At 30.6% G+C, this 21122-nt stretch overlaps 1 long non-coding RNA gene across 1 annotated transcript; it reads left to right on the top strand.

The window, feature by feature from the left end:
* The first annotated feature begins 7471 nt into the window (after nucleotides 1-7471).
* Nucleotides 7472-7712, top strand: LOC117216020. The gene is made up of 2 exons (XR_004489277.1): nucleotides 7472-7565; nucleotides 7633-7712. It is a non-coding gene; the product is annotated as an uncharacterized LOC117216020 (long non-coding RNA).
* The last annotated feature ends 13410 nt before the right edge of the window (nucleotides 7713-21122 follow it).

The following is a 21122-nucleotide window of genomic DNA, read 5'->3' as shown; positions in this document are numbered from 1 at the left end:
ACGGAGCAGAGAAGACGATGAACCTTTTGGTAGAAGGATTATGATCCTCGGTACTTATCTCACAACTATCAGAAAACTACGACTGTCGTGACAAATTATTATTTACAAGTATATGATTCACAAATTATTATTTGTGAAATGTCAAAGCGTCGGAGAGATTCGAATGCAGAGCTCGAGAAAGGGAATTTTTAAATGAATGAGAAAGAAGAGTTTGAAAATAAACTTCCAAAATTGACGGAATATTTTTCAGTAAATATTTTTCAATCGATGAAGCAGAAACATATATCGCAATTCGCAAAAAGGTAAATTTTAGAGAAGAGGCTTTTTAAAATTTTCGAAGAGAATTTCAACGAGTCATTTCAATAACATTATCAGACTGACTAAACACAAGATATACAAGATATATATTCGCGAAAGCAGTATGACCTTCCACTTATAGTGTCGCAAACAACTGAAGATATGAAATTATTATCGTAAAACTAAGGTCAGGGCGATACCTAATAATTTTGTCCTGTAGCGCAAAACTGACGGAATTTTAAATTTACCGTTTTATATGATAGAAAGAAAAGCATAATGTAGATTTGCTATTCAATAAAAGCAAATTCGAAATTCTTTTTAGTTGTGCCACCATCAATACCAAGTAGCGATATAAGAAATCTAAAAATCTTGATAATGTTAATATTTTCGATGAAAGTAGAACTACGTGCGTTTAGCGGTTCCGTTCTACCGAATGGCGAACAAGCCATCGTGAGTTGTGCTTCTATATCGCAAATGAAATACGGTAGATGATGCTTGCCTTAGCAGAAGTGTTTGTTGTATCGCGTATTGTAGTTACATTTTCTCCTAGACCTTTAGTTTTTTGAATAAACTGAGAAATGTAAGAACAAATGTTGCGTCTGAGATGCTTTTTCGCTCTAATAATTATTTAAACATGTTTAAATGTTCATAATGCAATAACAATACATATCATTTTATTCGGGAGAGTCCACAGAATTTTTTTGTCTCAGCCGTAACTCAATAGCTGCTACTATAAGGAGATAAAATATTTCCAAAGTTGAAAATTTCCGATTTTCTTCAAAATTGACTTTTTCAAAAATTGTGAGTTATAGGAAAAAACGGTTTGCAAATTCGAGTGTAGCTCGCAAAAGTCTACAAGAATCGCCTATTGAAGGTTGCAAAATTAAATATGTGTCGAACAGTGTTATCAACCGAGCACGAAGAAATTCGATTTTCTTGAAAATGAAGCTTCATACGGAAAGATTTTATTCCACATTTTTCTCTTATTTTTGCAGGTAGAATAACTTCCGTCTACTTAGTCGGAGACTAACCAAATTTACATGTTTCAAACAGATTTCCAAGATCAATTTTCTCGAAAACAAAGTGTATTATTCTTTATGTCCTTCTTGTTTTTCTTCGTACAAAACTGTTTTTCGTTTGTTGATGTTATTTGGCCGGACCTTATATTTCACATATTCTAACATACTGTATTCATATAAAAATTCGCAGTATAATAATCGTTATTTTCGGTGTTAAAATCATTATTAAATATTCGTTTAATTAATCTTAAAATTGTGATACAATTACGAAAAACTAACAAAAGAATCATGTCTAGATTTTACAAGGATGTCACGAATTATATATGTCGGAGATGAAAGAACACCGGAGCCTTTGGAATTTTTGATAATCCCGCAATATTGTAACCTAGAGTCTATTATAGCTGTAATTAAACAATTGTAGTTATTCAATCCGATTGTAATTGTTCGAGAGTTGTGATAATGAACTTGGGCTCGAGGCGACAGCCAGTCGCCGAACGTAGCCGCGGTCACGGGATGAACGCTTTGTCTAACAAAGGTATGGAGTAATTCTATAGCTCTCCTTAAAAGAAATATTCGTGGCGACACGCGACAGTAAACATTCCAACGGTCTCTGTCCCGTAGCTCGCCACACGCAGACCTTATTCTTCGAGTAAGATGATTGCCAGATGTCGATGCGTCTCCGCAGTACATGTTCGGCTAGCTCGAGGGCCCGTTATAAATCTTAAGGTTTAGTTAACTAAAGTCCTTCAAACAGACAAACAGTCTTTGTCCCAACTACGGGAAGATAGGGGAGACATATTTTTCAACGAGCGGCGTCTCCCACTAGCAACTTTCCCTCGAGGGCGGCTAGCATCTTTTTCTAACCACCGATATGGAGATTGATCAATTAGCAGCAACGCCAATTTCCCTTACTTTCTGAACGAAGGCTTTTCTCGACGATTCCGATGATCTCGTGTCCTTAGACACACCCCATTATAGTTTTCCTCTGTGGCATGATCGGGACGGGAAAGACATTCTTTCTCGCGATCTCATTGATGAAAGGAGTAACTCTTTACGACCAGTGAATATTACGCGTCCGACTTAGATTTTGTGAGTACGTTCATCTATCATCCCGTCGACCGCGGATTCGTTATTGAACCTAGGATCATTGTCATTAGTTTCTCGATTACCTACTCTACCACGGTTACTTGTCCGGTTCTATAATAATCGTATTTGCACTAGTCAATGTCTTCTCTATTGCATAACGACAACGTGTAACCCAAACGAAGATTCGTTTCACGCCCCTAACCCTAATTCTAATGTAAACCCGACATATATTTTGTATGGCGCGTGCTATCATTTTGTTATCTCAAATTTATCTTCTATTTATATTTCTTTACATAATTTTCACAATATATTTATGAATTAGATGTATTTTCATAACCTACTACTAGCGTTCTACTAGCGAGTTTTCACATGCTCAATGAGATATGTAGTATAGGAAGTGCATAAATATATATTTTTTATGTATCTTCAAACACGAACTAGAATATCGAGCATGTTATCATTTTCCTGTGGATTGTAAAATGATCAACCGTGGTTGATAAATTAACAAATTGTAAAAATTTGTCGATTTGTACTACGAGTGCGGAGTGCGAGTAGTAACGATAGTGAACACACAATTGAATACCCAAACGACAAAACTCCTGAGCTTTATACTTATTTTTACGTGGGTCCAAACTTTATCGATACGATATAGGCTCCGACCGCTCTGGGTTATTTAAAATATATGTCGGGTTAAAATCGGAATTTTGGGCGCGTGACAACTCTTCGCGTGGACTAGCCATCGTTTCACAAAGCCGAGATTATATGTACGCGTATATACAAGACTATCACAAAGCTTAACAAATAATTAAGTCTAATGAATAATAAATTTGATGAACAATGAAGTTAATAAATAATAAATTATACGAATAATTAAGTTTAACAGATAATAAGTCTAATGAATAATAAGCTTAACGAATAGTAAGATTAATGAATAATATGATTTACGAATAATGAATTTAATGTACACTATTAACAATGTGTTTGTTGGGTTCAAACGAATCCACAGCCAACGAGATAACTCTTTACTAAGCGTAAAAATAATCTTAGGCGCAAAATACGATTGACGAAAATGCTCGAGGTGTCACTCTCCAAGGCAATCGCACGAATGCCGGCCTCGTCTGAAATTTGATACGCACTCGTTAGAAGCATCGAGAAAGTTCCGAACGCCGTTGCTAGGCAGTTTCTGCTTGGAGTTTGGTTATTGATACAATGTATGTCCCATTGTATCGGCACCTCCGAGGTAACCTCACACGTGGCTAGGCCCGCTCTCGAGGCCGCATGCCGCCACAATCACACTTCTCGGAAAACCCATACAACCACTCGTCAGACCTCCGTTAGGCAAAACGTTTATCTCGTGACCGTGGCTACGTTCGGCGACCAATTGTCACCTCGAAGCCAATCTCGCTTATTACAAATCTTAAGCAATTACAACTATAATAAAATCTAGGCTAAGGTACTAGAGGATGTTCCCAAAATTTCCAAGGATCCTTTCCCCAAGGACCCAAAATTTCCTTTTGATCGGTACCCTCTCGACGGGGGGAGTATGTTACGTCGCGTAACACTCTACCTAGCCGAGGCCACACACCGCGGGCAATGTGGCAACCAGATGTCTTCGGATACTCGCAGCGTATCCTCCATAGTTTCAAGGACCTTCCATAAATCTCATAGATTTCCTAGGAAAGGTCCTTCAAACAAAACAAACATCTGGTTCGGAAGAATTTCCAAAGACTATTGTCTACCACGGCTTAAATAAGGAAAGTTGGTTTTTCGCACGTACGCTGCAATTGTCCTCCCACTAACCACTTTCTCTCGAGGGCGGTTAAGACCCTTCGTTTAACCAATTAGAAACGAAGCCTATTCCCTCACTCTCCTAAATAACATCGGCACCAACAAATCCGATGGTCCCGTGCGCTAGACACACCCATCCTTAGCTTTCCTCCGACACATCGTCGTCTCCCAGTACAGTACTGATTTTACATCCTTCGAACGGTCAACATCCTTCCACCGGGTATACACACCCGCAGATCAGTCACTCGCTCATCTCGTACATACGCATCAGCGTAACTGTCTTCGTTATAAGTTGTTGGAATAAACGGTGAAATATAACTTACTACTGTGTCATATTCATTTAACCACCTCTGTTATCTTAATCGAAACAGGGGAACGACTACTTCGCGGCGTCGATTCACCGAATCGTAGCGAGAATTTACGCCTCTCGCTGACGCGTTTTCCTCGCGACCGCGTCTCTCCGCGAACGGTCGTAACAAATTGATAATATTGTATTTGTTGCATAGTATTATAAGCATTAACTCTAGTATTTAGTAGTTCATTACATGTCTAGCATATATGTTTATATTTATATGTAACTCTCCAAGTTGATTGATTAAAATATATTTATATATACATGTATATCTGGTGTTTCAATTATTTCCCCTTTTGTAGTTATTCTTATTTCCCGGTTTATTTGTTTGGTTCGTAACTCGTTCAATCCGTTGGCTGGTTTCATTTATTATTTCTTTTTATACTGATTGGATTTATTAGTTGCCCTCGCCTTGTTAATCCTTCCTTTAGTTTCGTAGCGCCGTGTGTTCGTTTGTGCATTCAAATCTTTATTCGCGCGTTTTGCATGGGATAGTTCTCTTGTTCTCGTTACGGCGCGTGCGGAGCGTGGGACGTGACAATATGTACGCGTATATACAAGACTATCACAAAGCTTAACAAATAATTAAGTCTAATGAATAATAAATTTGATGAACAATGAAGTTAATAAATAATAAATTATACGAATAATTAAGTTTAACAGATAATAAGTCTAATGAATAATAAGCTTAACGAATAGTAAGATTAATGAATAATATGATTTACGAATAATGAATTTAATGTACACTATTAACAATGTGTTTGTTGGGTTCAAACGAATCCACGGCCAACGAGATAACTCTTTACTAAGCGTAAAAATAATCTTAGGCGCAAAATACGATTGACGAAAATGCTCGAGGTGTCACTCTCCAAGGCAATCGCACGAATGCCGGCCTCCCTTGAGGTTGTGCTGTTTGATCATCGATATTTCGTTTTCTTTTGAGGTATAGTAGCAGGTGGGTAACTGAGCCGCATATTGCTCCTAATAGGGCGATTCCACATCCGTAAGTTTCACGTAACTGGTATCCATGTATGGCTATATCTATTATCGTCTTGATTAGTTTAAATATTACAAGTATTCCAAATATTGCTGCACTGACGGTTCCAAATTCCATGAAACCAATCCATAAGCTTGATATGGTATTTTTTGCTATTGTCGTTAATGTGTTTTCGTCCATCATTCCCAGAATGTTTACTGTTCCAGGGACGATTGTTTTTCCTGTTGCTCCTCTGGCCAATGTGTTCAAAACTGCAGATTTTTCTGCCGGGAACATGACGTGGTCCCGAAGTGCATCAAGGTCCTTTTGGGTGTATATTCCGCTCGTGGCCAACGACGATGGTGCTGAATATTGCCACGTTTGACGTACATCCGGGCGGAGTTCCTGTGGTGCAATTGTTTCCATGGGTTTTGGTACGAATTTGTGCCAGAGTCCGTCGATATTGTATAGTGTAGGTAATACCGCGCTACATTCTCTGTGGTTTCCGTGTTGCGTTAGAATGTGTGTTTTTGGCGTTAAAAATGCGGTGCGATTCCCTTGCCAAACGGGTAGCTCCGAGTAACATTCTGTTGTATGTCGTACCTTTACTTGTACCGGAATGCATTTGACTATGTGGACTGCTTCTCCTGCGATCAGGGCCATGTGTCCTGGGGTTTTGGTTATGGTATATGCAAATTCATCGGGCAGTAAGATTGCTAAGCTTAAAGCATTCTCTATTAGTTTCTTCTGCGTGGTACATCTTTGTGTCAATATATCATGGTACAATGTTGTCATTTGTCCTTTAATATGTTTCTCTACGTAAATGAATTTTGAGTTGACGTATGCGAATATGTCCAATTTTTCGACTGCTGTCTTTCTTTTGGAGATGAACGTATTTCCTCTTGTTGTTTCTAACAGGAACAATTTGGGATGTTCGGTGGATAGTAGGGTATATCCACACAGTGGCTGTTCTCCGGTTTTAGTCAGTGCAAATGTTACTTCCTGCGTTGTTAGTGCGTAAACTGGTTGTGCTGATTCTCTGTTGGTTTTTATTTCTTGGATCTTTGTAGCAATTCCTTCATATAGCACATCGTACTGATCAAATTTGCATGGTGAGGGTGGTTGTGGTTGCCAATAAGTGTATCCGTCTTCAGCGTCTAGACAGTTTCCTTCGCTAAAGGTACATACCGTTCCTGATTTCAGTAGAATTTTGTTCGCCTCGATCCGTACTGGCACGACTGCTGATTTTAAACTTATCCTCACTGTTGCTTGTACGACGACCTTTTCCCAGCTCCCGTATGGGTCTACATACTGTGTTCCCTGGCAGCTGCCGTCGTCTGTTAGCTTGCCGGCTAGGACAAGCGACCTTGTTTCTGTTGCATTATCCTTTAGGCCAACTATAAGGTTTTGTGGTCCGAGTGAAAACGTGCCGTCTTGGTGCATCCTTGCGCATTGTTGGGCGGTTGTTTCATGGAGGTATTCGGCGAATCCGTTATGCACTGCCGACGTGTGAGAGTGCATGCCACAGTAATATACAATTCGAGTTATTTGCACCTTGCATTGCCTTACGTTGGTAAATTCAAATTCTGAGAGTTGAAGTAATTGTATATAAATATCTTGGGTTTCAGTCAATGTAGGCTGTATGCTGCAGTCCCCGATGGAGTTTAGAGAGATAGTGGTAACATTGAGGTGGTTGCCATTGCAGTCATATCCTACCAGGCCGTGTGTTATTTTGATGAGGGTGAGTACGATGACTAGGCAGTTCATCTTCCTATCAACAATTTATTAAATCGTGTCTTACTCTCGGGTTTATTAGAAATAAGAATAACCTTTTATTATTATTATTAATATATAAAAAAAAAGTTTATATGTTTTTTTTGTGTGTTGTTTTTTTTTTTTTATTATTATTTTTTTTTTTTATTACAATTATAGCTTGTCTTTGAATATATATATATATATATATATGTGCGTGCAATGGTAAATATGACGACTTATTTTACGAGTCACTTAGATTATCAATAGATATCGCCTACTTTACAACATGCGTGTATGTATATATTGTTAAACATTAGGTGAAAGTTATATGCACAGTTATAAATGTCATTTGTTTACAGGTGGATAGCGAAAGTATTTGGTTTCGTGAGTGGCGTACAGGTGCTTTACAGTTCTATGGTACGGATTGCTATTCCTTGGAATAAAAAAAAAATTCTTTCGATGTCTGTCAGATTTTTGTAAACGAACATGCATGGAAGGATTTTCTGCAGAGATTCAAAATGCTCTCTGGATTCCTCGTGAAACGTCTGGACAACATCTACATGTTCTTCCATCCGTCGTTCAGAGAATGGTTGATGAATTCGCCATCAGTTCTATACACACATACAAAAATAGTTAATATATATATATTATATATTTTTTTTTCTTTTTTTTTATATATATATGTTTCATTCGGACCTGTTCCTTGTATGAATACTGTATCTCTGTATATAATATAATATATGTCGGAGATGAAAGAACACCGGAGCCTTTGGAATTTTGGATAATCCCGCAACATTGTAACCTAGAGTCTACTATAGCTGTAATTGAACAATTGTAGTTATTCAACCCGATTGTAATTGTTCGAGAGTCGTGATAATGAGCTTGGGCTCGAGGCGACAGTCAGTCGCCGAACGTAGCCGCGGTCACGGGATGAACGCTTTGTCTAACAAAGGTATGGAGTAATTCTATAGCTCTCCTTAAAAGAAATATTCGTGGCGACACGCGATAGTAAACATTCCAACGGTTTCTGTCCTGTGGCTCGCCACACGCAGACCCTATTCTTCGAGTAAGATGATTGCCAGATGTCGATGCGTCTCCGCAGTACATGTTCGGCTAGCTCGAGGGCCCGTTATAAATCTTAAGGTTTAGTTAACTAAAGTCCTTCAAACAGACAAACAGTCTTTGTCCCAACTACGGGAAGATAGGGGAGACATATTTTTCAACGAGCGGCGTCTTCCACTAGCAACTTTCCCTCGAGGGCGGCTAGCATCTTTTTCTAACCACCGATATGGAGATTGACCAATTAGCAACGCCAATTTCCCTTACTTTCTGAACGAAGGCTTTTCTCGACGAATCCGATGATCTCGTGTCCTTAGACACACCCCATTATAGTTTTCCTCTGTGGCATGATCGGGACGGGAAAGACATTCTTTCTCGCGATCTCATTGATGAAAGGAGTAACTGTTTACGACCAGTGAATATTACGCGTCCGACTTAGATTTTGTGAGTACGTTCATCTATCATCCCGTCGACCGCGGATTCGTTGTTGAACCTGGGATCATTGTCATTGGTTTCTCGAGCACCAAACTACCGCGGTTACTTGTCCGGTTCTATAGTAGTCGTGTTTGCACTAGACAATGTCTTCTCCATTGCATGGCGACGGCGTGTAGCCCAGGCGAGGATTCGTTTCACGCCCCTGACCCTAATTCTAATGTAAACCCGACATATATATAATATGTTATGATTATGTTAGTTGTTATTTATTATATGTATTTTCCTTAACTCTCTCCCCTTTTTTTTGTTGTTGTTGTTTTTTTTTTATTAGTACCTAACATTACTATTATGATGCTGTATTACATTCTATTGGCTATTATTTGGATGTGAGCGCGACGAATTTTTCAACATGGCCGCTCGCGTGTATCTTTGGTATGGCGTTGGTTTAATGTCAACAGTAGCGTGTCGTTGAAATAGTTAATTAATTGTTAATCACTATAATTTTACTTAGTAATGTTTTTGTAATATTGTTTTGTGTTTCATGATATTGTGTGTGTCAATACCGTGTGCTACCTTAATGTGATAGCATGGATTGTATTGTTATCGAATTTCGATAGTCATTGTTTTGATTATACGTGACTTGCATTTATATAAGTCTTGTTTAATTTAGTTAATGTTTTTGTGTATTGTGTTACCAGATATTTTGTGTAGCGTAACTTTATTCTTTTGCACCGAGTTCAGTCATGTTGTTAATATTTAGTTAGTCTATCTTGATTAATTTCTAACCTATTCCTGTGTTTATTAACCTTTCTTATTTTCCCTATTAATTTATTATTGCATGTACTTGCTATTTGCTATTATTTTGTGTATGATATGAATTGGTTTCTTTATTAGTGATTAAAATCTACTTGTTAGATTAACACTGTCTGTAATTCTTCAGATTCTACTCTTTCGTTGCTGCATCACTTACCTGGATCGTTCCCGCAACATCATCCGATTCTTTGATATGCCTTGGATACTTACTACGGCTGCCTTCTACTACGGCTGCCTTCAATCGTCTTATATCTGTGGTCATAAAGGTGGTGTTTAATTTATTTAATTTAATATATACATATAATGCATTGTATGTGCGACCACTATTGTGCATTACAAATTAACATCACAATACTACGTAGATTAATACATAACCAAATATCCCTTTACTCCGGTTACATTTATTACTAACTCTCAATTAATCTATCTTGATTATTTTCTAACCGCTTTCTATACTTTATCAACTATTTTATTTCTTCTTGTTAGTCTGCGAAATTCATGCATGTACGCTTCCTTGTATGGTGATTAATTGTTCACGAGGTAAGTTGCACTTTCACTGTTTTAGTTATTCGTTGAACTAGCTCGTTTCACATTGAAACAGTAATTGGAGCACTTGTAATAAACTTCTTTTCTTTTCAGGTTTCCGCCATCTGTGTTGTTCGATGAACAGTGCAATGCTTCCACAGTATTTTTATAACATTTAGTACTGTTGTATTTTGCATTAAGGCAATTGAAGTTAATTGGTTCATTTATTTTTCAGCTGGCTGTTGTACATGGTGTTTCGCAAACAGAGATCCATAACCTATTTTGCACGTAAACCTTCTCGTATGACGATTACTTGTTCACAAGGTAACTTTCACTTTCACTCTTTTAATTTTATTGAATCAACACGTTGTATATTCAAACAATAATTGGAGTACACACGATAATTTTCCTTTTTTTTTTCGTTTTTAGGTTTTCGATATCTGTATTATTCGACGAACAGTGTCACACTTCCTTTTGATTTATCCACAATATAGTTATAACACTTAGTAACCTCGTATTTTGCACTGAGACAATTGAGACTAATTTATTCATTTATTTTAGGTAGCTGTCATACATTATGTTCCACGAACAACGATCCATAACCTATACTTGCACGTACACTTTCTTGTATGTTGATCACTTGTTCACAAGGTAACTTTCACTTTCACTAGTTAATTGTTCATTGAGTTAACACGTTTTATATTTAAGCAATAATTGAAACACATATAATAATTTTCCCTTTTTCCTTTTAGGTGTTCGATATCTGTATTATTCGACGAACAGCACTCCAACATACACTACTGCACTACGTTGCCCACTGAAATCACTTTATTCATTGTTTATTTCGATTATGCGCTAGTTTTAGCTTGTTTAAGTGCACTGTTCGCGGAATCCCTTTTACTTCAATCTTGACGTTTTGGTTCTGCAGGATTTCTAGCACTTTATATGGTCCAGTATATTGATCGGAGAATTTTCCTTTACTGGGTTCTTTTAGTAAATATATCGAATCTCCTACTTTAAAATCCTGGGGGTTGATTCGTCGGTCGTAATATTCTTTTCATCTTAGTTTGGATTTTATTAAATTTTCTCTTGCCATTCGTTGTACGGTGTTAATTTTATCGAACAGGTCTTCGAGATATTCTGCGTATGTTGGTTCCATGTTCTCTTCGATTATTACTTCACCAGTAGGTTCTCTGGCTAAATGTCCAAAAACTAATTCGTGCGGGGAGAATTTCGTTCCTTCGTGTACAGAGGTATTATAAGAAAACATAGCTAATTCTACCCATTCGTCCCAATTTCTGGAATTTTCAATGTATAATTTGAGATATTCAATCAGTACGTGGTGAGATCTTTCGATTGAACCGTTACTTTGTGGATGATATGCCGTCGTGGTGTATTGTTTGATGCGGAATCTCTTTGCTACTTTCTTCATTAGTGAGGATGTAAAGTTCGTTCCTTGATCAGTGAGAATAACTCTCGGTGATCCGAAACGACAAATAAATCGCTTTACAAAAGCGTCCGCTATCTCGGCTGAAGAGATTCCTCCTAGTGGAATCCCAATTGAGTATTTTGTTAATAAATCTTGGATGGTTAATATATATTCATTTCCCTTTTGAGTTTTTGGTAATGGTCCTACAATATCCATACTAATTTTATCGAATGCTTTACCTGGTGTGTCTGTAAGTACCATTGGTTGTTTTGCTTTTATTCTTGTGAGTTTCTTTAATTGACATTCCTTACATGTTCTTACGTAATCTTGAATTTCCTTTTTCATATTTTCCCAATAGTAGTGTTGTCGTATTCTTTGATAAGTTTTGGTAATTCCTTTGTGTCCTGCTACGCTTCATTCATGTTTTTCTCGTATTATGTTGTTCCGCGCTTCCACAGGTGGAGTAATTACTTCTCCAGTGCAAATGGTGATGGATAAGGTTTTTTCCATAAATATTCCCTTTAATTTTCTGATTGTATATCGCCAGGGTATTTCCTCCAAGTTTCCTTTGCTAATGCTAAACGAAGTTAACTGTTTTTCATTTACTACGTCTATTAGAGATCTTAGCGAGTTTAATAAATTGTCTGGTGTTATTGGAATATTTCTATTTTCCTTTATCGGTAGGGATACAATGTATTTTCCGGAATCGTAATTCAATCTTGCTTTTTCTAACATTAAATCTTCATAACGAGGCAATTTTCCCGTTTCTTTCATTTCTAAGGCTCCTTTATCTATCGGTTTGCCGTGTATATCTATAAATACTACTTTATGGTCACTTACTCTTGCAATTGAGTCTCGGGTTTCCGAAATTTTTAGTTCCGCAATTATCGTAGGTCTCGTGTCCTTTTCTTGTTGTTGAATTAGTTCTGGAACTACAGTGGAGGTTTCTTTTTCGCTTGTCGTGTCCGTGTCTTCCTTTTCTCGATTGGTTATTTCTCTGTCTGTACTTACATTGATTTCTGTTAGTGCTTGGTCTAAATATTTTATGGGGGTTTCTTCTATTGTAAAATGTTTTCGGGTAAAACCCTTTCCTTGGTTTTTGGAATCACTGGGTTGAGGCAAGACGCGTGGTTTGGCTTCGAATACGGGAGAGTCTTCCGTTGACGTGTCTATTTCGAATCTTTTTGGGACAGGATAGCGAATCGGTGAGACTTCCTCTCTCTTTCTGATTGGTAAACAAACTTCTGGAGGGTTCCTAGATAATGCGTCTGCGTTTGCGTTCGCTCTGCCTGCTTTGTATACAATATCAAATTCAAAATCCGATAATTTGAATTTCCATTTCCAAATTCTAGAAGTAGGATCCTTGATAGAATGCATCCACACTAAAGGTTTATGATCTGTTACGATAGTAAACTTTCTTCCGTAAAGATACGGTCGGAAGTGCATTGCGCTGTAAACAATTGCCAGACACTCCTTTTCTATGGTAGTGTCACGTCGATTCGGGGTAATTTCACGTTCCGCACGCAAGGTGAGAAATTCGTACTTAAATTTTGATTGTTATTAGAAAATTTATTGAACACTGACAGAGTAACGATACAGAATGGTCAAACAGCACAGAAAAGAATGTTCTTACAACGACTCGAGATGTACTTTTTTATATCAAGGACCCGGCTCCTGTGGAGGGGCTATCGCTGGATGCCGGTCACATAGGGTTTCTATTACTGCTTAGCCATCATTTTGCTGACCAAGGTATGTGAGGCATAACCATCCTTTCGTTGCGTTCTCACGACCACCGTGACATTCCCCCCTCCTTAGCTCCGCTAAAGCGTAAGGCTCTGGTGGGGCTTCCAAGTTGAATGATCCCCTCATCTTCGTCTTCGGTGATATTTTGGAAGGTGACCGTCCTTGGTGACTCAATAAAAATTTATAAATAGAATATCCCTAATAGAATCGTTAGCAAATAAAAGCTTCCAGGAAAAAAATAAATTTAGGCAGGTTCAAAATCTTAAAATTACTTTTTTTATAGCTTATTCATACATACATATATATATAATAAATATAATTTAAACACACATGCACGCACAAACACAAAATTATTTAACTTATATACATATACAGTTTAAATAAACTATAAAAAATTAAAAATTAGAATCTAGAATAGAAAATCAATAAAAATTTATAAATAGAATATCCCTAATAGAATCGTTAGCAAATTAAAGCTTCCAGGAAAAAAATAAATTTAGGCAGTTTCAAAATCTTAAAATTACTTTTTTATAGCTTATTCATACATATATATATATAATAAATATAATTTAAACACACATGCACGCACAAACACAAAATTATATAACTTATATACATATACAGTTTAAATAAACTATAAAAAATTAAAAATTAGAATCTAGAATAGAAAATCAATAAAAATTTATAAATAGAATATCCCTAATAGAATCGTTAGCAAATAAAAGCTTCCAGGAAAAAAATAAATTTAGGCGGGTTCAAAATCTTAAAATTACTTTTTTTATAGCTTATTCATACATACATATATATATAATAAATATAATTTAAACACACATGCACGCACAAACACAAAATTATATAACTTATATACATATACAGTTTAAATAAACTATAAAAAATTAAAAATTAGAATCTAGAATAGAAAATCAATAAAAATTTATAAATAGAATATCCCTAATAGAATCGTTAGCAAATAAAAGCTTCCAGGAAAAAAATAAATTTAGGCGGGTTCAAAATCTTAAAATTACTTTTTTTATAGCTTATTCATACATACATATATGCATAATAGATATAATTTAAATACACAAGCACGCACAAACACAAAATTATTAAACTTATATGCATATACAGTTTTAACAGGCTATAAAAAATTAAAAATTAGAATCCAGAATAGAAGATCAATAAAAATTAATAAATAGAATATCCCTAATAGAATCGTTAGCAAATAAAAGCTTCCAGGAAAAAAATAAATTTAGGCAGGTTCAAAATCTTAAAATTACTTTTTTTATAGCTTATTCATACATACATATATGCATAATAAATATAATTTAAATACACAAGCACGCACAAACACAAAATTATAAAACTTATATGCATATACAGTTTCAATAAGCTATAAAAAATTAAAAATTAGAATCTAGAATAGAAAATCAATAAAAATTTATAAATAGAATATCCCTAATAGAATCGTTAGCAAATAAAAGCTTCCAGGAAAAAAATAAATTTAGGCAGGTTCAAAATCTTAAAATTACTTTTTTTATATCTTATTCATACATACATATATGCATAATAGATATAATTTAAATACACAAGCACGCACAAACACAAGATTATAAAACTTATATGCATATACAGTTTCAACAGGCTATAAAAAATTAAAAGTTAGGATCCAGAATAGAAGATCAATAAAAATTAAAAAATAGAATATCCCTAATAGAATCGTTAGCAAATAAAAGCTTCCAGGAAAAAAATAAATTTAGGCAGGTTCAAAATCTTAAAATTACTTTTTTTATAGCTTATTCATACATACATATATATATAATAAATATAATTTAAACACACATGCACGCACAAACACAAAATTATATAACTTATATACATATACAGTTTAAATAAACTATAAAAAATTAAAAATTAGAATCTAGAATAGAAAATCAATAAAAATTTATAAATAGAATATCCCTAATAGAATCGTTAGCAAATAAAAGCTTCCAGGAAAAAAATAAATTTAGGCAGGTTCAAAATCTTAAATTTACTTTTTTACATCTTGTCCATGCATACATATATGCATAATAGATATAATTTAAATACACATGCACGCACAAACACAAAATTATATAACTTATATACATATACAGTTTAAATAAACTATAAAAAATTAAAAATTAGAATCTAGAATAGAAAATCAATAAAAATTTATAAATAGAATATCCCTAATAGAATCGTTAGCAAATAAAAGCTTCCAGGAAAAAAATAAATTTAGGCAGGTTCAAAATCTTAAAATTACTTTTTTTATAGCTTATTCATACATACATATATATATAATAAATATAATTTAAACACACATGCACGCACAAACACAAAATTATATAACTTATATACATACACAGTTTAAATAAGCTATAAAAAATTAAAAATTAGAATCTAGAATAGAAAATCAATAAAAATTTATAAATAGAATATCCCTAATAGAATCGTTAGCAAATAAAAGCTTCCAGGAAAAAAATAAATTTAGGCAGGTTCAAAATCTTAAAATTACTTTTTTATAGCTTATTCATACATACATATATATATAATAAATATAATTTAAACACACATGCACGCACAAACACAAAATTATATAACTTATATACATATACAGTTTAAATAAGCTATAAAAAATTAAAAATTAGAATCTAGAATAGAAAATCAATAAAAATTTATAAATAGAATATCCCTAATAGAATCGTTAGCAAATAAAAGCTTCCAGGAAAAAAATAAATTTAGGCAGGTTCAAAATCTTAAAATTACTTTTTTATAGCTTATTCATACATATATATATATAATAAATATAATTTAAACACACATGCACGCACAAACACAAAATTATATAACTTATATACATACACAGTTTAAATAAGCTATAAAAAATTAAAAATTAGAATCTAGAATAGAAAATCAATAAAAATTTATAAATAGAATATCCCTAATAGAATCGTTAACAGATAGAAGCTTCCAGGAAAAAAATAAATTTAGGCAAATCCAAAACCTTAAAATTACTTTTTTTATAACCTAATCATACATATATATATATATATAATAAATATAATTTAAACACATGCACGCACAAACACAAAATTATATAACTTATATACATATACAGTTTGAATAAACTATAAAAAATTAAAAATTAGAATCTAGAATAGAAAATCAATAAAAATTTATAAATAGAATATCCCTAATAGAATCGTTAACAGATAGAAGCTTCCAGGAAAAAAATAAATTTAGGCAAATCCAAAACCTTAAAATTACTTTTTTTATAACCTAATCATACATATATATATATAATAAATATAATTTAAACACACATGCACGCACAAACACAAAATTATATAACTTATATACATATACAGTTTGAATAAACTATAAAAAATTAAAAATTAGAATCTAGAATAGAAAATCAATAAAAATTTATAAATAGAATATCCCTAATAGAATCGTTAACAGATAGAAGCTTCCAGGAAAAAAATAAATTTAGGCAAATCCAAAACCTTAAAATTACTTTTTTTTATAACTTATTCATACATATATATATATATATAATAGATATAATTTAAATACACAAGCACGCACAAATATAAAATTATATTATATTTATTATTATTTACAATTTGGATATTAGTTAATAATAATATAATAATTAAATTGCATTTAAAAGTAATTTTATAAAATATATCTAAATTTAAAAAATTAATTTAATAATTTATATTTTATTTTATTATTAAAAATTAAAAATTAATATTAAATTCAAATTTAAAAAATTTAATTAATAACAATATTTTAAAAATTTAATTTATAAATTTTAAAATTATATAATAAGCTAAATATAAGCTTATAGGTTCATACCCTATCGATAAATTTTAAAAAATTTTTATATAAATTTTTAAAATAAGTAATATGTCTGATAAAAGATATATTTTGATAAAATATTCATGTATATTATAAAATTATACTATTACTATTTTATTTATATAATAAGTTAAAAACTAATAGAATTTTTTTTTCTATTTAAATTCTATTTTTATATATAATATTTAATTTTATAAAAAATTAAATATTTATTTTCCATAATAAAATATATTTATTTTCTTATTTTTCAGTAATAATTTTATTCTTTATTATATTAAGCTCACCAAGAATTTACATTAAATGATTAATAATAGAATTTTCAACAATTATTTTAATTAGAATAATCAATATTAATTCAAATAATAAAATCATTAGAATTTTATATTTTATAATATCATCAATTTCAAGATTATTAATTATTATTATTATTTCTTTAAATTATACACAAATTTTTATTTTTAAAAATTTTATAATTAATTTTTTATTAAATTTATCAATATTTTTAAAAATTGGTATATTTCCATTTTGTTTATGAATAATTTACATTTATAATATCTCTTCATGAAATCAAATTATAATTATTTCAACATTAATAAAATTTATTCCAATTTATTTTTTTCTTCAATAATCTATATTACACCATTTCTAATATTTATTTTATTTATAAACAATACATTTATTGCTTTATACACAAATATTAATTTTTCAATAAAAAAAATATTTGGATGCTCATCAATCTTTAATTCATTTTTTTTTATTTTTATTATTTATTCTAATAAAAATTTATTTATTTTATTAATATTTATTTATTTATGTTTATTTTCAACTTTAATATATTTTTTTAATTACTATAATTTAAAAAATTTAAATTTTAGAAATTTTTCTCAAAATTCATATTTTATATTTATTATTTTATTATTCATATATTCATCTTTTCCATTATTTTTATCATTTATATTCAAATGAGAATTTATTTATTGTTTAAATTTAAATATTAGAAATAATTTAATGATTATATTATTATTATTAAGAATAATTATAATATGAAATTATTTCGTTTTATTAAAATATATTATATTAAAATTTAAATTTAATAAAATAATTATAAATTTTGAAGTTTCTCAAATAAAAACTTTCATATCAATAATAATATTATTTTTTTCTATTATATTTATTTTATTTAATTTAATATAAATATTATTAATTTAATCATTAAATTTGCAATTTAATATTTTTCTTAAACTATATTAAATTTTCATAAAATAAATTTTATAATAGTATTAAAAAATTTTTAATTTTTATTAATAAATTTACAGTTTATTTCTTTTTCAGACATAATACTTTTTTATTTAAATCAAAAATATTTAAATCTTATAAAATTTATATAAAAGATTTTATGTTAAATAAACTATTAATCTTCAAAATTAATAATATAAATATTATATTTATAAATCTTAATAAAAAAATGATTACTATCAACTAATCATAAAAATATTGGAATAATATATTTTATTTTTGCAATATGATCAGGAATAATTGGTTCTTCAATAAGATTATTAATTCGAATAGAACTTAGTCATCCTGGAATATGAATTAACAATGATCAAATCTATAATTCGTTAGTAACCAGACATGCATTTTTAATAATTTTTTTATAGTTATACCATTTATAATTGGAGGATTCGGAAATTATTTAATTCCTTTAATATTAGGATCACCTGATATAGCTTTCCCACGAATAAATAATATTAGATTTTGATTATTACCACCATCTCTTTTTATATTACTATTAAGAACTTTATTTACACCCAATGTAGGAACAGGTTGAACTGTATACCCACCTTTATCATCTTATATATTTCATTCATCTCCTTCTGTTGATATTGCAATTTTTTCTTTACATATAACAGGAATTTCTTCAATTATTGGTTCATTAAATTTTATTGTAACAATTATATTAATAAAAAATTTTTCATTGAATTACGATCAAATTAATTTATTTTCATGATCAGTATGTATTACAGTAATATTATTAATTTTATCTCTCCCAGTTTTAGCAGGAGCAATCACTATACTTTTATTTGATCGAAATTTTAATACATCATTTTTTGATCCTATAGGAGGTGGAGATCCAATTTTATATCAACATTTATTTTGATTTTTTGGTCATCCAGAAGTTTATATTCTTATTCTTCCAGGTTTTGGATTAATCTCTCAAATCATTATAAATGAAAGAGGAAAAAAAGAAACTTTTGGAAATTTAAGAATAATTTATGCAATATTAGGTATTGGATTTCTTGGATTTATTGTATGAGCATATCATATATTTACTGTAGGATTAGATGTTGATACTCGAGCTTACTTTACATCAGCAACAATAATTATTGCTGTTCCTACAGGAATTAAAGTATTTAGATGATTAGCAACTTATCACGGTTCAAAAATAAACTTTAACATTACAATTATCTGATCAATTGGTTTCATTTTAATATTCACAATTGGAGGATTAACAGGAGTAATATTATCAAATTCATCAATTGATATTATTTTACATGATACTTATTATGTAGTAGGACATTTTCATTATGTTTTATCAATAGGAGCAGTATTTGCTATTATTACTAGATTTATTCATTGATATCCAATAATTACAGGTCTAATATTAAATCAAAAATGATTAAAAATCCAATTTATTATAATATTTATTGGTGTAAATTTAACTTTTTTCCCACAACATTTTTTAGGTTTAATATCTATACCACGACGATATTCAGATTATCCTGATTCTTATTATTGTTGAAATTTAATTTCATCAATTGGAGCAATAATTTCAATAAATAGAATATTATTTTTTATTTTTATTATTTTTGAAAGATTAATTTCAAAACGATTAATTATATTTAAATTTCATCAATCTTCTCTTGAATGATTAAATAATTATCCTCCTTTAGATCATTGAATCATAGAAATTCCTTTAATTTTAAATAATAAAATTAAAAATATTTTTAACAAATAAAATATAAATTTAAAAACAAATTATTTAATTTAAAAAATTATTAATATGGCAGATTAGTGCTTTGAATTTAAAATTCAATTATAAAGATTTTTATCTTTTATTAATAAATTAATTTAATATAATTATAATAATGAATTTTAAATTCAAATAAATTTTAATTATTAAAAATTTCTACATGAAATATAATAACATTTCAAGATTCAAATTCTTTTTATTCAGATAATTTAATTTCATTTCATAATTTAACTATAATAATAATAGTTATAATTATTTCTTTAACAACATTTTTTATTTTAGATTTTATATATAATAAATTTTTAAATTTAACTTTATTAAAAAATCATACAATTGAAATTATTTGAACTTTAACACCTATAATTATTTTAATAATTATTTGTTTTCCATCCCTAAAAATTTTATATTATATTGATGAAATTATAAATCCTTATTTTTCTATTAAAGCAATCGGTCATCAATGATATTGATCTTATGAATATCCAGAATTCAAAAATTATGAATTTGATTCTTATATATTAAATTATGAATTAATTAATCAATTTCGATTATTAGAAACTGATAATCGATTAATTATTCCATTTAAAATTTCAATACGAATAATTATTTCTTCATTAGATGTAATTCATTCATGAACTATTCCATCATTAGGAATTAAAGTAGATGCTGTTCCTGGACGAATTAATCAATTAAATTTATTTTGTATCCGTCCAGGAATTTATTTTGGGCAATGTTCTGAAATTTGTGGAATAAATCATAGATTCATACCTATTATATTAGAAAGAACTTCTTATGAATTATTTTTAAATTGAATTAAAAATAAAATAATTTGAAAAATTAGTTAATTTTAATAACATTAGATTGTCAATCTAAAATTAATAATAATTTATTATTTTTCTAACATTAGATGTCTGAAATAAAGAATTGAT

The sequence above is a fragment of the Bombus bifarius genome, unplaced genomic scaffold, assembly GCF_011952205.1.
Source record: "Bombus bifarius isolate JDL3187 unplaced genomic scaffold, Bbif_JDL3187 scf7180000010038_frag, whole genome shotgun sequence".
Classification (NCBI taxonomy): Eukaryota; Metazoa; Arthropoda; class Insecta; order Hymenoptera; family Apidae; genus Bombus; species Bombus bifarius.
The sequence above is the reverse complement of the archived record's forward strand: the minus strand, read 5'-3'. Positions and strand labels throughout refer to the sequence as shown.